The sequence below is a fragment of the Tupaia chinensis genome, unplaced genomic scaffold, assembly GCF_000334495.1.
Source record: "Tupaia chinensis unplaced genomic scaffold, TupChi_1.0 Scaffold000477_1, whole genome shotgun sequence".
NCBI classification, from domain to species: Eukaryota; Metazoa; Chordata; class Mammalia; order Scandentia; family Tupaiidae; genus Tupaia; species Tupaia belangeri.
The window spans coordinates 748,502-761,797 of NW_006159986.1; positions in this window are offsets into that span (position 1 = coordinate 748,502).

The following is a 13,296-nucleotide window of genomic DNA, read 5'->3' on the forward strand; positions in this document are numbered from 1 at the left end:
AATAAATAACCCCCATTTGATTCTTTTTTATGGTATGTATTTCCTTTCAGATAGTACAAGAACTTCCTCACCTCCTGGAATTTGTGGGCTCTTTTCTCCTGCATCTTCTGGAGTTCATTGTCTATCTTCTCTTCCATCTCTGTTAGCTTTGTCACTATGAATATGCTAAATTCTTTGTCTGACATTTCCATGAGTTCCATTGTCTGTCTGTGGGTGAACAGAAGTTGTTCTTTTCCCTTGGGGGAGAGGTATTTTCTTGGTTTCTCATATTTCTTGTGCCTTAGCTGTGATTTCTGGTCATCTGATGGGTTATATGTTTTTTCCTATTTTCTTTCTTTTTTATAAGAATTATTTTATTGGGACCAGCAGTTGGCATAATGGCTATGTCACTGGACTCCCATGTAGCCAACTGCGGTTCCAGTCCCAGACCCGGTGGCTTAAACTCACACCGGGCATGTGTGCATGCATGCCCAAGATCCAAAGAGGAGAATGGAGGAGAAGGGATCGCAGTGTGGCCATCCCCACCCCGAGAGTTGATTTCTCGCTTTCTGTCTCTCTGTCTCTCTCTGTCTTTCTGGTGAGTGTACATGCCCTATAGCAAAAGACCTCTAAATAAAATCTAGTAGGCAAATCTTTCACTGAACCTACAAAATGTTGCTAGACCCAGTTCTTCTCTCCTTGCCAGTCCCCAGCCACAATGACTTTTCATGTGTAGAAAATTCCTGCACTCCTCTTATCTCCTTATATCCTTTAATAGTTTATTTTTTAAATAATTGTTTTATTTAACTTTATTTATTTATTTTTATTTAATTTTATTTATTCATTCATTTATTTTAATTTGACCAGACACACGCGCACACACACACACACACAGAAAAAGTGAGAAAGCAAGCTACCAGGTCCAGGACTTGAACCGTGGTCAGCCATGTGGGAGTGTCCAGTACCTTAACCACCATGCCACTTGCTGGTCCCTCAATAGTTTATTTTAATTATTAGGGTCTTTCACTCACTCCATCCCCTTTACCTCACTAAGACCTTATTCAGATTTCAATTTAAATATCTCTTTAGACAACAGAAGTAAGATTTCTCTGGCCCCTGACTGGAGGTACTCTGTTAGAGTATTTCAAACTTCTCATTCCCTCTCTCTTTTATTTATTCATATAATTTTATTTATTTGTTATTATTTTTTTATTCAACCTGCAAGAAACAGAGAGAGAGGGAAAGTGAGAAAGCCAGCTGCCAGGTCTGGGACAGGAACCATGGCTGGATATGTTGGAGTCCAGTGCCCCATTCACCATGCTACCTGCCAGCCCCCAAACTTCTCTTTAATGGCACTTTTACCAAAATAACTTAGGCAAATTAGATACATGACAATTGGATCAATGCCTGTCTTACTTGATAGACTGTCAACTCCAAGAACACTAAAATGGGCCTGTTTCTTTTTGTTGTTGTTGGTTTTTTATTTGCCATAGGGCATATATGCTCACCAGAGCAACAGAAAAAGAGGGGAAAGTGAAATCACTTCCACTGGGAGGGGGGTACATCACAATCCCTTCTCTTCTCAGTATTTTGGACATGCACACACATGTCTGGTTCAAGTGTTTTTCAAGCTGCTGGGTCCTGGACTCAAATCGTGGAGTCAACCATGTGCGATCCAGTGCTTTTTTTTAATAATTTTATTTAACTTTATTTTTTATTATTATTATTATCATTTTAATTTGACCAGAGAGAGATAGAAACACAGAGAGAGGGAAAGTGAGAAAGTGTGCCACCAAATCTGGGACTCAGACTATGATCAGCCATGTGGGAATCCAGCACCCTTAACCACCAAACCACCTGCCAGCCCTGGGATCCAGTGCTTTAACCACCATGTCACGATGTTGGCCCGATGTTGTTTTTGATTGCAGAGATTGTGTGCACTTGCCAAAAGACAAAGAGGGAGAGGGGAAGGGAAACCACCCCCACACACACCTGCCCCACCTGTCTCATGGAACATGGTCATACTGTAACTCCGTTTGCATTTCTCCATCCTGTCAGGAATTTGGGACATTCCAACATAGTTTTCAAGTTTCCCAGAACTGGAATTAAAAGCAATGTGAGCCATGTGGCTTCTGGCTCCCTTAGCCACTGCAGGCTATGGGGTTGGAGTGCTGCATGGGTCAGGAGTTGAACTCAGGCCTTAATTCAGCAAGCCTCCATGCACCAGGATCTCTTTCACTGGCTTCTCTCTAGTGCTCAGCATGGCTCCTGACACATATCAGGTACTCAATGCAGACCACTGGGATAAATTGATAAGATTGCCAGATGGGGACCAGCAAGTGACATGGTAGTTAAGGTGCTGGATCCTACATGGCCACCTCTGCAGTTCTAGTCCTAGACTCAGTGGCTTGAAAATCACACTGGGCCTGTGTGCATGGATGCCCAAAATCAGACAGGAGTTTGGAGAAGGGATTGCAGTGTAGCCATCTCCTCTGTGGGTGAATTCTCACTTTCCCTCTCTCTTTGTCTCTCTCCAGAGAGTGCACATGCCTATGGCAATACTCTGAAAATAACAAATCTAAAAAGAAAAAATGCTGTGAGCTCACCAGAGAGACAGAAAGGGAGAAATCACTTCCAGGGGTATTCGTGCCTAGACCCCAGCACAGGGGGGTGTCCATGCTGCAATCCCTTCTCCTCCATTCTCCTCTCAGGATCTTGGGTACTGCACCATTATGCCATCTGCTGGTCCTTCTAGAGGACTTTTAAACCCAAAATCTAAAGAATTGGCTTGTCTTGTGAAAAAGAATGGTTATAGGGCCAGCTGGCGGTGTGGTGCTTAAAGCACCTGGATCCCACATGACCAATTGTGTGGTTAGAGTCCCTGACCTGATGGCTTGAAAACCATACCGGGTGGATGTGCATGCCCAAAATCCCAAGAGGAGAATGGAGAAGAAGGAATTGTGTCATACATCCACTTTTTGGGGTGCTTTCTCATTTTCCCTCTCTCTCTGTCTTTCTCTGGCTAACACATGCACCCTATCACAAACTAAAAAACAAGTTACTATCATTTACAATATTTTCACCTGTGCACAACCTAAACCGAAACCCTCTGATATGTTTTAGGAGATTTTCAGGGAAATTATTCACCTCGAAGTTCACAGAATTGTCCTGGCTCCCTGTCCCTACAGGTTATGCAAATAAAGCAAATGAGCAGTCCTGGAATTCCTGAGTTCAAAGTTTTTCTGTAGAGTGAAGCAATCTTTTTGCTTGTTTGTTTTTTTCTTTTTCTTTTTTTTTTTTTCTTTTTTTTTTTTTTTGTCATAGTGTCTGTGCATTTGCCAGAGAGAGACAGAGGTAAAGAGTGAGAGGAAGGAGAATCACCCCCCCAGGGGAATGGCCAGGTTGTAATTCCTTCTCCTTCATTCTCCTTTGGAGATTTTGGGACTGCATCCACACATGCCCAGTGGGACCCTTCCTTCCTTCCTTTCTTGTTAGGGTTATTGCCATAGGATGCATGCACTCACCACCGGATAGAGACAGAGAGACAGTGAGAAAATACCTACCACTAGGGATGATGCAATCCTTCTCCCACCATTCTCCTCCTGGAATTTTGGGCATGCATGTACATATGCCAGACATGATTTTATTTTTTGGTTTCTCTTTTAAAAATTGAGACCAGCAGTTAGCATAATGGCTATGTCGCTGGGCTCCCACGTAGTCGACCGTGGTGCAAGTCCTGGACCCGGTGGCTTAAACCACCCAATCACGTGTGTGTGCACGCCCAAGATCCCAAGAGGAGAATGGAGAAGGGATTGCAGGTGTGGCGATCCCCCCTAGGGGGTGATTTCTTGCTTTCTGTCTCTCTGCCTTCCTCTGTCTTTCTGGCAAGCGCTCACACCCTATAGCAAAAACATCTAAAAAAAAATTGATATCGGGACCAGCAGTTAGCATAATAGCTATGTCGGTGGACTCCCATGTAGTCGACCACGGTTCGAGTTCTGGACCCAGTGGCCTAAACTCACGCCAGGTGCGTGTGTGTGCATGCCCAAGATCCCAAGAGGAGAATGGAGGAGAAGGAATTGCGGGTGTGGCCATCCCCCTGGGGTGATTTCTTGCTTTCTGTCTCTCTGCCTTCCTCTGTCTTTCTGGCAAGCGCTCGCACACTATAGCAAAAACATCTAAAAAAAAAATTGATATCGGAACCAGCAGTTAGCATAATAGCTATGTCGCTGGACTCCCATGTAGTCGACCATGGTTCGAGTCCTGGACCCAGTGGCCTAAACTCACGCCAGGCGCATGTGCGTGCATGCTCAAGATCCCAAGAGGAGAATGGAGGAGAAGGGATTGCGGCGTGGCCATCCCCCCCTGGGGGGTGATTTCTCGCTTTCTGTCTCTTGTCTCTCTCTGTCTTTCTGGCGAGCGCACGTGCCATATAGCAAAAACCTCTCAAAAAAATAAAATAAAATAAATAAATAAATAAATATTTATGATATTCTGGATGGGAAATCACATTTTGTATGCTGTACCTATGCTCAGTGAATGAATGTAAAATTGATTAATTAAAAATTAAATTAAAAACTTTAAAAATGATATTTATGGGGCAGGCAGATGCCATGGTGGCTAAGGTGGTGGACTCCCACATGGCTAACTGCAGTTTAAGTCTTAGACCTGGCAGCTTGCTTTCTCATTCTCTCTCTCTCTCTCTCTGTCTCTCTCCAGTCAAATTAAAAAGTAATAATGAGAGGCCAGCAGGTGGTATGGTGGTTAAAGGCGCTGGACTTCCATATGGTCAACCGTGGTTTGAGTCCCAGTCCTGGCGGTTTGCTTTCTTGGTTTCCCTTTCTCTCTCTGTCTCTCTTTGGTCAAATTATAAAATAATAAGAACAAATGGAATTAAAAATAAATAATTCTTTTTTAAAAAGTAATAATAAATAAAATGAAATAAATAATTCTTTTTTTTTTTTTAATAATTATTTTAGGGGCCAGCAGTTGGTGTGGTGGTTAAGAATGCTGGACTTGGGACCAGCAGTTGGTGTGGTTAAGGTGCTGGACACTCCCACATGGCCGACCACGGTTCGAGTCTTGGACCTGGTGACTTCCTTTTTCCCTTTCTCTCTCTCTCTCTGGTCAAATTAAAATAAATGAATGAATAAAAAAAAAATTTTTTTTAATGAACGCTGGATTCCCCACAAGGCCGACCACAGTTTGAGTCCCAGATCTGGTTGTTGCTTTCTCATTTTCTGTCCCTCTCTCTCTCTCTCTCTCTCTCACTCTGTCCATCTCTGATCAGATTAAAAATAAATAAATGAATAGAGTTAAATAAAGTAATTCTTTAAAAAAGGAATTACTTTATTTAACTCTGTTTAACTCTGTTTTTTAAAAATAATATATTTATTTAACTTTTTTTTTTTATTCATTTATTTTCATTTGACTGGAAAGAGACACAGAGAAAGAGAGAGAGGGAAAGTGAGAAAGCAAGCTACCAGGTCTGGGACTTGAACTGTGGTCAACCATGTGGGAATGTCCAGCTCCTTAACCACACCACCTGCTGGTTCCCTAATTGTTTATTCTTTTTTTTTTTTTTTTTGGAGAGATTTTTGCTATAGGGTGTGTGCACTCGCCAGACAGACAGAGACATAGAGACAGAAAGAGAGAAATCACCCCCTAGGGGGGATGGTCACGCCACAATCCCTTCTCCTCCATTCTCCTCTTGGGATCTTGGGCACACACGCACACGCGCCCAGCGTGAGTTTTAAGCCACTGGGCCCGGGGCACGAACCGCGGTCAACTACATGGGAGTCCAGCGACATAGCCATTATGCTCACTGCTGGTTCCCCCCTAATTATTTATTCTTAATTTGATCAGAAAGGGACAAAGCTAGAGCAAGACAGAGAGAGAGAAGGTGAGAAGGCAAGCAGCCAAGGTTGAGACTCAAACCACAGTCAGCCATGTGGAAGTCCAATGCCCTTAACCACCATGCCACTTACCGGCCCCAAATTTGTCGTTTATAAAATTGTTTTAAATTGGGGTCCAGCAGGTGGAATGGTGGTTAAAGTGCTGGACACTCCGACATGGCTGATCACAGTTCAAGTCCTATACCTGGCAGCTTGCCTTCTCACTTTCTCTCTCATTCACTGACTCCGTCCCTCTGTCCCTCTCTGGTCAAATTAAATAAATAAGTAAGTAAGTAAATTAGTTAAATAAATTTTTTTAATTATTTAATTAATTTCATTTATTACTATTATTTTTAAATTTGACCAGAGAGAGAAAGAGAAAGCGAGAAAGCAAGGCACCAGGTGAGGCCAGCAGGTGGCATGGTAGTTAAGGGTGCTGGACTCCCACATGGCTGAATATGGTTTGAGTCCCAGACCTGGTGGATAAAGCAAGTCACTGGGTACAGGACTTGAACCACAGTTGGTCATATGGGAATCCAGCACCCTTAACCACTGTACCACCTGCTGACCCAATTATTATTATTATTTTTAACTTGACCAGAGGGAGACAGAGAGAGAAAGGGAAAGTGAGAAAGTAAGCCTCCAGGTCTGGGACTTCTACCATGTTCAGTCATTTGGGAGTCCAGCACCCCAACCATAACGCCACCTGCTGGCCCCAGAAATAAATAATTCTTTTTTTTCTTTTCTTTCTTCTTTTTCTTTCTTTCTTTCTTTTTTTTTTTTTTTTTTGGTGGTTTTTTTCTAGGTCAGAGGTTTTTGTCTTCTAGATCTGAGATACAATCTTCTGCATGATCTAATCCACTTTTATACTTTTGAGGGAGGTTTTGACTTCCTGTATTACAGCTGTCATCTGTAACAGTTTCATCTGATTCTTTTTTATCTTATCTATTTTATCTTATTTCACCCCTTGGAAGGACTTCCTCATCTCCTGGAGTTTGTTGTCCTGGTCCTAGAAATAAATAATTATTTAAAAAATGTTATTTAGGGGCTGGCAGGTGGTGGTTAAAGGTGCTGGACTTCCACACGGTTGACCTCAGTTCAAGTCCCAGACCTGGCAGCTTGCTTTCTCACTTTCTCTCTCACTCTGTCTCTCAATCTACCTATCTATGGTCAAATACAAATAAATAAATAAATGGATAAAGAGAAATAAAATAATTAAAGAAAAAATTTTAAATAAAAAAATGTTATTTATTCAGGAATATGCTGTGTAGTGCAGAGTATATCTGGGCATGTTCAAAGTATTTTTAAAGGAAAAATGTGGGGTGATTACATAGGTTGACTTGGGACAATTATCCTTGGCTAAAAGGATCAATAGTAAGAGTGTTATCAATCCAAGATTGCACGGGCTGTAGCTGAATATATGCTCTGGCAAAAGTATTTGTTTTATAAAACTGCAGTGGCCTTTGTGCAAGATTGTGATTCTGGCAGAGTCCTTGTTATGAGGTATGTATTATTTCATAACAGTTCCATGGCTCCATTTAGTCAGACTTTGATACAAGTTGACTCAAGTGATCCATTTGACTTTGACAACTTTCACACCTTTCATCAAGAAATGAGTCCTGGAGATGAATACCATACTTCAGCTGTGAAATACTGGTTTCCTTGACCAAAAATGAAGATTTCCTGCTAAAAAAAAATCTTCCAGACTCATTTCTAGTGGGTAGGGATAGCTCTGGGTCTCTTTCTCTCTATTTCTGTTTTCTCTCTCTGTCTCACTGTGTCTCCCTAGGACTTTTAATTTTTTTTTCTTTCTTTTTTGTGGAGAGTTTTTTTTTTTTTTTTTCGCTATAGGGTGTGTGCGCTCGCTAGACAGACAGAGAAAGACATAGAGACAGAAAGCGAGAAATCACCCCCCCAGGGGGGATGGTCACGCCGCAATCCCTTCTCCTCCATTCTCCTCTCGGGATCTTGGGCACGTACGCACATGCGCCCGGCTTGAGTTTTAAGCCACCGGGTCCAGGACGCGAACCGCGGTCGACTACGTGGGAGTCCAGCGACATAGCCATTACGCTAACTGCTGGTTCCCCCTAATTTTTTTTTAAGGTAAAATATTCTCTAAGCTCTCAAGCCTCTCCTTTATTGTGTTCATTGTGTTTCATTTTGTTTTTTAAAATTGTAATCTTATGGTTTTTGTCCTCTTTTTTATTTTTTTTATCTTTTTCAGTTTATTTTTTCTACTTCTTTCCTCTTTTTTTTATTTAAAGAATTATTTTTTATTTAACATTATTTATTTATTCATACATTCCAATTTGATGAGAGAGGGACAGAGAGAGAGAGAGAAGTGAGAAAGCAAGCCACCAGGTCCAGGACTCAAACCACAGTCAGCCATGTGGGAGTCCAGCACCCTCAGTCACCATGCCACCTGCCGATCCCCTTCTTTCCTTTTCTTAATTATTTTCCTTTTTTTTAATCTTTATTCATTTCTAGTCAGCCTCTAAGCACTAAGTGTCTAGCCAGGTCCAAGTGAACAGTGTCCAATCATCTGAACATGATTAGGATCAGAATATTCCTTTCTTCACCTTGAATCTGATGCATAAGGAGTCAAAACCGAACAGTAGAAAGATTGCAGATCACCTCCTTCTACTCGTCTCTGAATGCTCAGATTGAACTTCAAAAATTAGGCACAGGACCAGTGGTTAGCGTAATGGCTATGTCGCTGGACCCCCACGTAGTCGGCCACGGTTCGCATCCCGGGCCCAGTGGCTTAAAACTCACACCAGGCGCGTGTGCGTGAGTGCCCAAGATCCCGAGAGGAGAATGGAGGAGAAGGGATTGTGGTGTGGCCATCCCCCCAGGGGGTGATTTCTCGCTTTCTGTCTCTATGTCTCTCTCTGGTGAGCACATGTGCCCTATAGCGGAAACCTCTCAAAGAAAAAAAAAAGTTAGACACAAAAGCATCATCCATCAGATGACTAGAAATCACCACAGGATCACAAGAAATATGGGAAAGCAAGACAATACATCTCCAGGAGAAAAGAATAACACCTCCTTATCCACAGACAGTACAATAAAACTCATGGAAATGTCTGATAAGGATTTTAGAATGTTCATAATGACTAAGCTAACAGAGATGGAAGAGAAGAGAGACAATGAACTGCAGAAGAAGCAGGAGAAAGGAGCTGATGAACTCCAGGAGGTGAGGAAATTCTTGCAAGATCTAAAAGAGGAAATACACACTCTATAAAATAATCAAATGGACCTGTTAGAGATGAAGGCTATAATACAGGAAGTCAAAATATCCCTTGAAATTATTAAAAGCTGACTAGATCATCCATAAAAATCACATTTTAAATGTAGAAGATAGAATCGCTGGCCTAGAAAAATCCACCATGAGGGCTGAGAAGATGGTCCCTAAAAATGAGAATAATATACGAGAAATATTAGATACCATCAAACATCCAAACATCTGGATAATTGGTATCCTTGAAGGCAGAGAGACTCATAAGGGCATTGATAATCTATTCCATGAAATCCTGCAAGAAAACTTTCCAAACCTAGAGAGGCACTCAAAGATCCAGACCTGGGACCAGTCATTGGCATAATGGCTATGTTGCTGGACTCCAATGTAGTAGACATGAGAGAGACAGAGACAGAAAGCAAGAAATCACTCCCCAGGGGTGATGGCCATGCCACAATCCCTTCTCGAAGGAGAGAATGAAGATTCCCTCTCAGGATCTTGGGCACACACGCACACAAGACCGGCATGAGTTTAAGCCACCAGGTCCAGGATTTGAACCGTAGTCGACTATGTGGGAGTCCAGCAACATAGTCATTACACCAACAGCTGGTCCCATTGATCCCTTTATTTTTTAATAATTAAAAAAATTATTTTAACTTTATTTATTTATTTATTTATTTATTTATTTATTTTTGACCAGAGAAGGACAGAGTGAGAAAGAGAGACGGAAAGTGAGAAAGCAAGCCACCAGATCTGGGACTCGAACAGTGGGGGGTTGTGTGGAGTATAGCCCCCTTAACCACCATGCCACCTGCCATCACCCCCCCCTTTTTTTTTTTTTGAGAGGTTTTTGCTATAGGGCACGTGCGCTCGCCAGACAGACAGAGAGAGACAGAGAGACAGAAAGCAGGAAATCACCCCCGGGGGGGTGGCCATGCCACAATCCCTTCTCCTCCATTCTCCTCTCAGAATCTTGGGCACGCACGCACATGCGCCCAGCGTGAGTTTAAGCCACCGGGTCTGGGACTTGAACCGCGGTTGACTACGTGGGAGTCCAGCGACATAGCCATTACGCTAACTGCTGGTCCCTACCCCCCCTTTTTTAAAATAAGTTTGCTATATGGCACCTGGGCTCAAAGAGTCAGAGGTAGTACGACATTAGAAAGCACCCTCCAGGGGGAATGCTATGCCATAATTCCTTTTTCTTCATTTTCTTTTAAGGATTTGGGGGTAGACATTCACACATTCCTGGTGTATTCAAGCCACTGGGTGTTAGACTTGAACCATGTGGTTGACTAGGTAGGATCCAGCCACCTTAACTGCCATGCCACTAGCTAACCCCTCAATCCTTACTTATCTATTTATTTTTACGTCTTTGCCATAGGGCATGTGTGCTCACCAGAGAGAGATAGAGAGAAGGAAAGTGAGAAATCACCCCCCCTCAGGGGTGTTGCCACACCATGATCCCTTCTCCTTTTATTCACCTCTTCAGATATTTGGATACACACACACACACACACACACACACAGATTTAGCGTGATTTTCAAGTCACAGCACACACACACACACACACACATAGATTTAGCGTGATTTTCAAGTCACTGAGTCTGGAACTCAAATCATAGTCAGCTATGTAGAAATCCAGCGCCTCAACCATCCCACTACCTGGTGGTCCTTCAATCCTTTTTTATTATTTTTTAAAAATAATATTCTCTGGGGATGGAAGGTGGCATGGTGGTTAAGGTGCTGGACTTCTACATGGCTGACTGAAGTTCAAGTCCTGGACCTGGCAGCTTGCTTTTTCACCCTCCTCTCTCTCTCTTTCTTTGTCTCTCTCTGGTCAAATTAAAATAATAATAAATGAAATTAAATAAAATAATTTTAAAAATAATTATTTTCTGTAACTTTATTTATTTTTAATTTGAGGGACAGAGTAAGAGACAGAGTGAGAGAGAGAAAGTGAGAAAACAAATGTCAGGTCTGGGACTTGAACCATGGTTAGTCATGTGGGAGTCCAGTACCCTTAACCACCATACCACCTGCTGACTCCTCAGTCTTTATTTTTAAAAGCACTATTTTCAGGACCAGCAGGTGGCATGATGGTTAAAGTGCTGGACACTCCCACATGGCTGACCACGGTTCGAGTCTTTGACCTTGTTGGCTGCCTTCTTTTCTCTCTCTCTCTCTCTCTCTCTCTCTCTCTCTCTCTCTCTCTCTCTGTGTGTGTGTGTGTGTGTGTGTGTGTGTGTGTGTGTGTGTCTGGTCAAGTTAAAAAAAAAGAATGAATAATTAATTTTTAAAAAGGACCATTTTCACTGACTGTATCAATACATGAGTTTTACAGTAAATTTTGTATGTAAAAATCTGGACACCACTGGGCTGGACCCACAGTCAAGTAGTTAAGGGAGCTGGATACCACATTGCCCACCATGCAATTTGAATCTGAATCTCAGCCCTGGTGACAAAAATTCAGGCCACCGCTATTGTCTAGTGGTTAAGGGAGCTGTATCTTACAGGGCTGACCACCATTTGAAATTCCATTTCTAGTGGCTTGAAAAACATACTGGGCACATGTGCATGCATGCCCCACATCTCACAGGATGGAGAAATGAAGAAGAGATTGGCAGAGTGACCATGCCCAATTGGGAGTTCTTTCTTCCTCTTCCTCACCATCTCTCTCTTGCAAGTGCACACATACTCTAGATTTATCCACCAAAAAGGACATACAGTGCAATAGAAAGAGCAGTGGTTTAGGATTACGAGGACAGCTGTCCTAGGCCAGTGGGTGGCCTGGTGCTTAAGGCACTGGATCCTACCTGGACCACTCTTAGATATGAGTTCCACACCCTGCAGCTTCAAAAACTCACAGTCTATGGACGTGTGTGCACAAAATCCAAAGAGGAGAATGAAGGAGAAGGGATTGTGGTGTGATCATCCTCCTTTGGAGTGACTTCTCACTGTTGCTCTCTCTCCCTGGGGAATGAACACACAAGCCCTATGACAAAAGACTAAAAAAAGAAAACAAACAAACAAAAAGATGTCTCCCTGCCTCTGGTATTTCCTATGCTTGGTATAAACATGATCAAATCTAACTCCTTCCAGGGCCAGCAGGTGGTGTGGTTGGGGTGCTGGACTCCCACATGGCCAACCAGGTTTGAGTCCTGGACCTGAGAGAGATAGAGAGAAGGATAGGTGAGAAATCCCCCCCTCCAGGTGTGTGGCCACACAGTGATCCCTTCTCCTCCATTTCTCCTCTTGATATATTCTCTCTCTCTGTCTCTCACTCTGTCCTTATCTGGTCAAATTAAAATAAATAAAGTTAAATTTAAAAATTATTATTTTAGAATTAGAGTTAGAATTTTTAAAAAAATTTTTGAGAGGTTTTTGCTATAGGGCGCATGTGCTCGCCAGACAGACAGAGAGAGACAGAGAGACAGAAAGTTAGAAGTCATCCCCCAGAGGGGATGGCCACGCCACAATCCCTTCTCCTCCATTCTCCCCTTGGGATCTTGGGCACGCACGCACACGCATCCGGCGTGAGTCTAAGCCACTAGGTCCGGGACTCGAACCGCAGTCGACTACGTGGGAGTCCAGTGACAGAGTCACTACGCCAACTGCTGGTCCCAGAATTTTTTTTTTTAATGGAGAGGTTTTTGCTATAGGGCATGTGCACTTGCCAGAGAGACAGAGATAGACAGAGAGACAGAAAGTGAGAAATCACCCCCCAGGGAGGATGGCCACGCCGCAATCCCTTCTCCATTCTCCTTCAGTCTCCTCTCGGGATCTTGGGCATGCATGCACACACGCCCAGCATGAGTTTAAGCCACCAGGTCTAGGATTTGAACTGTGGTCATCTACATGGGAGTTCAGCAACATAGTCATTACGACAACTGCTGGTCCTGAGTTAGAATTTTTTAAAAATAATTATTTTATTTAATTGTATTTACTTATTTATTTTAATTTGAACAGAGACGGACAGAGCTAGTGCAAAAAAAAGAGAGAAAATGAAAAAGCAAGCCAGGACTTGAACCGCAGTTGGCCATGTGGGAGTCCAACACCCTTAATTACCACACCACCTACTGGTCCCAGAATTGTTTTTTAAAGAATTATTTTATGGGACCAGCAGTTAGTGTAATGGCTATGTCACTGAACTCCCATGTAGCCGACTGCAGTTTGAGTCCTGG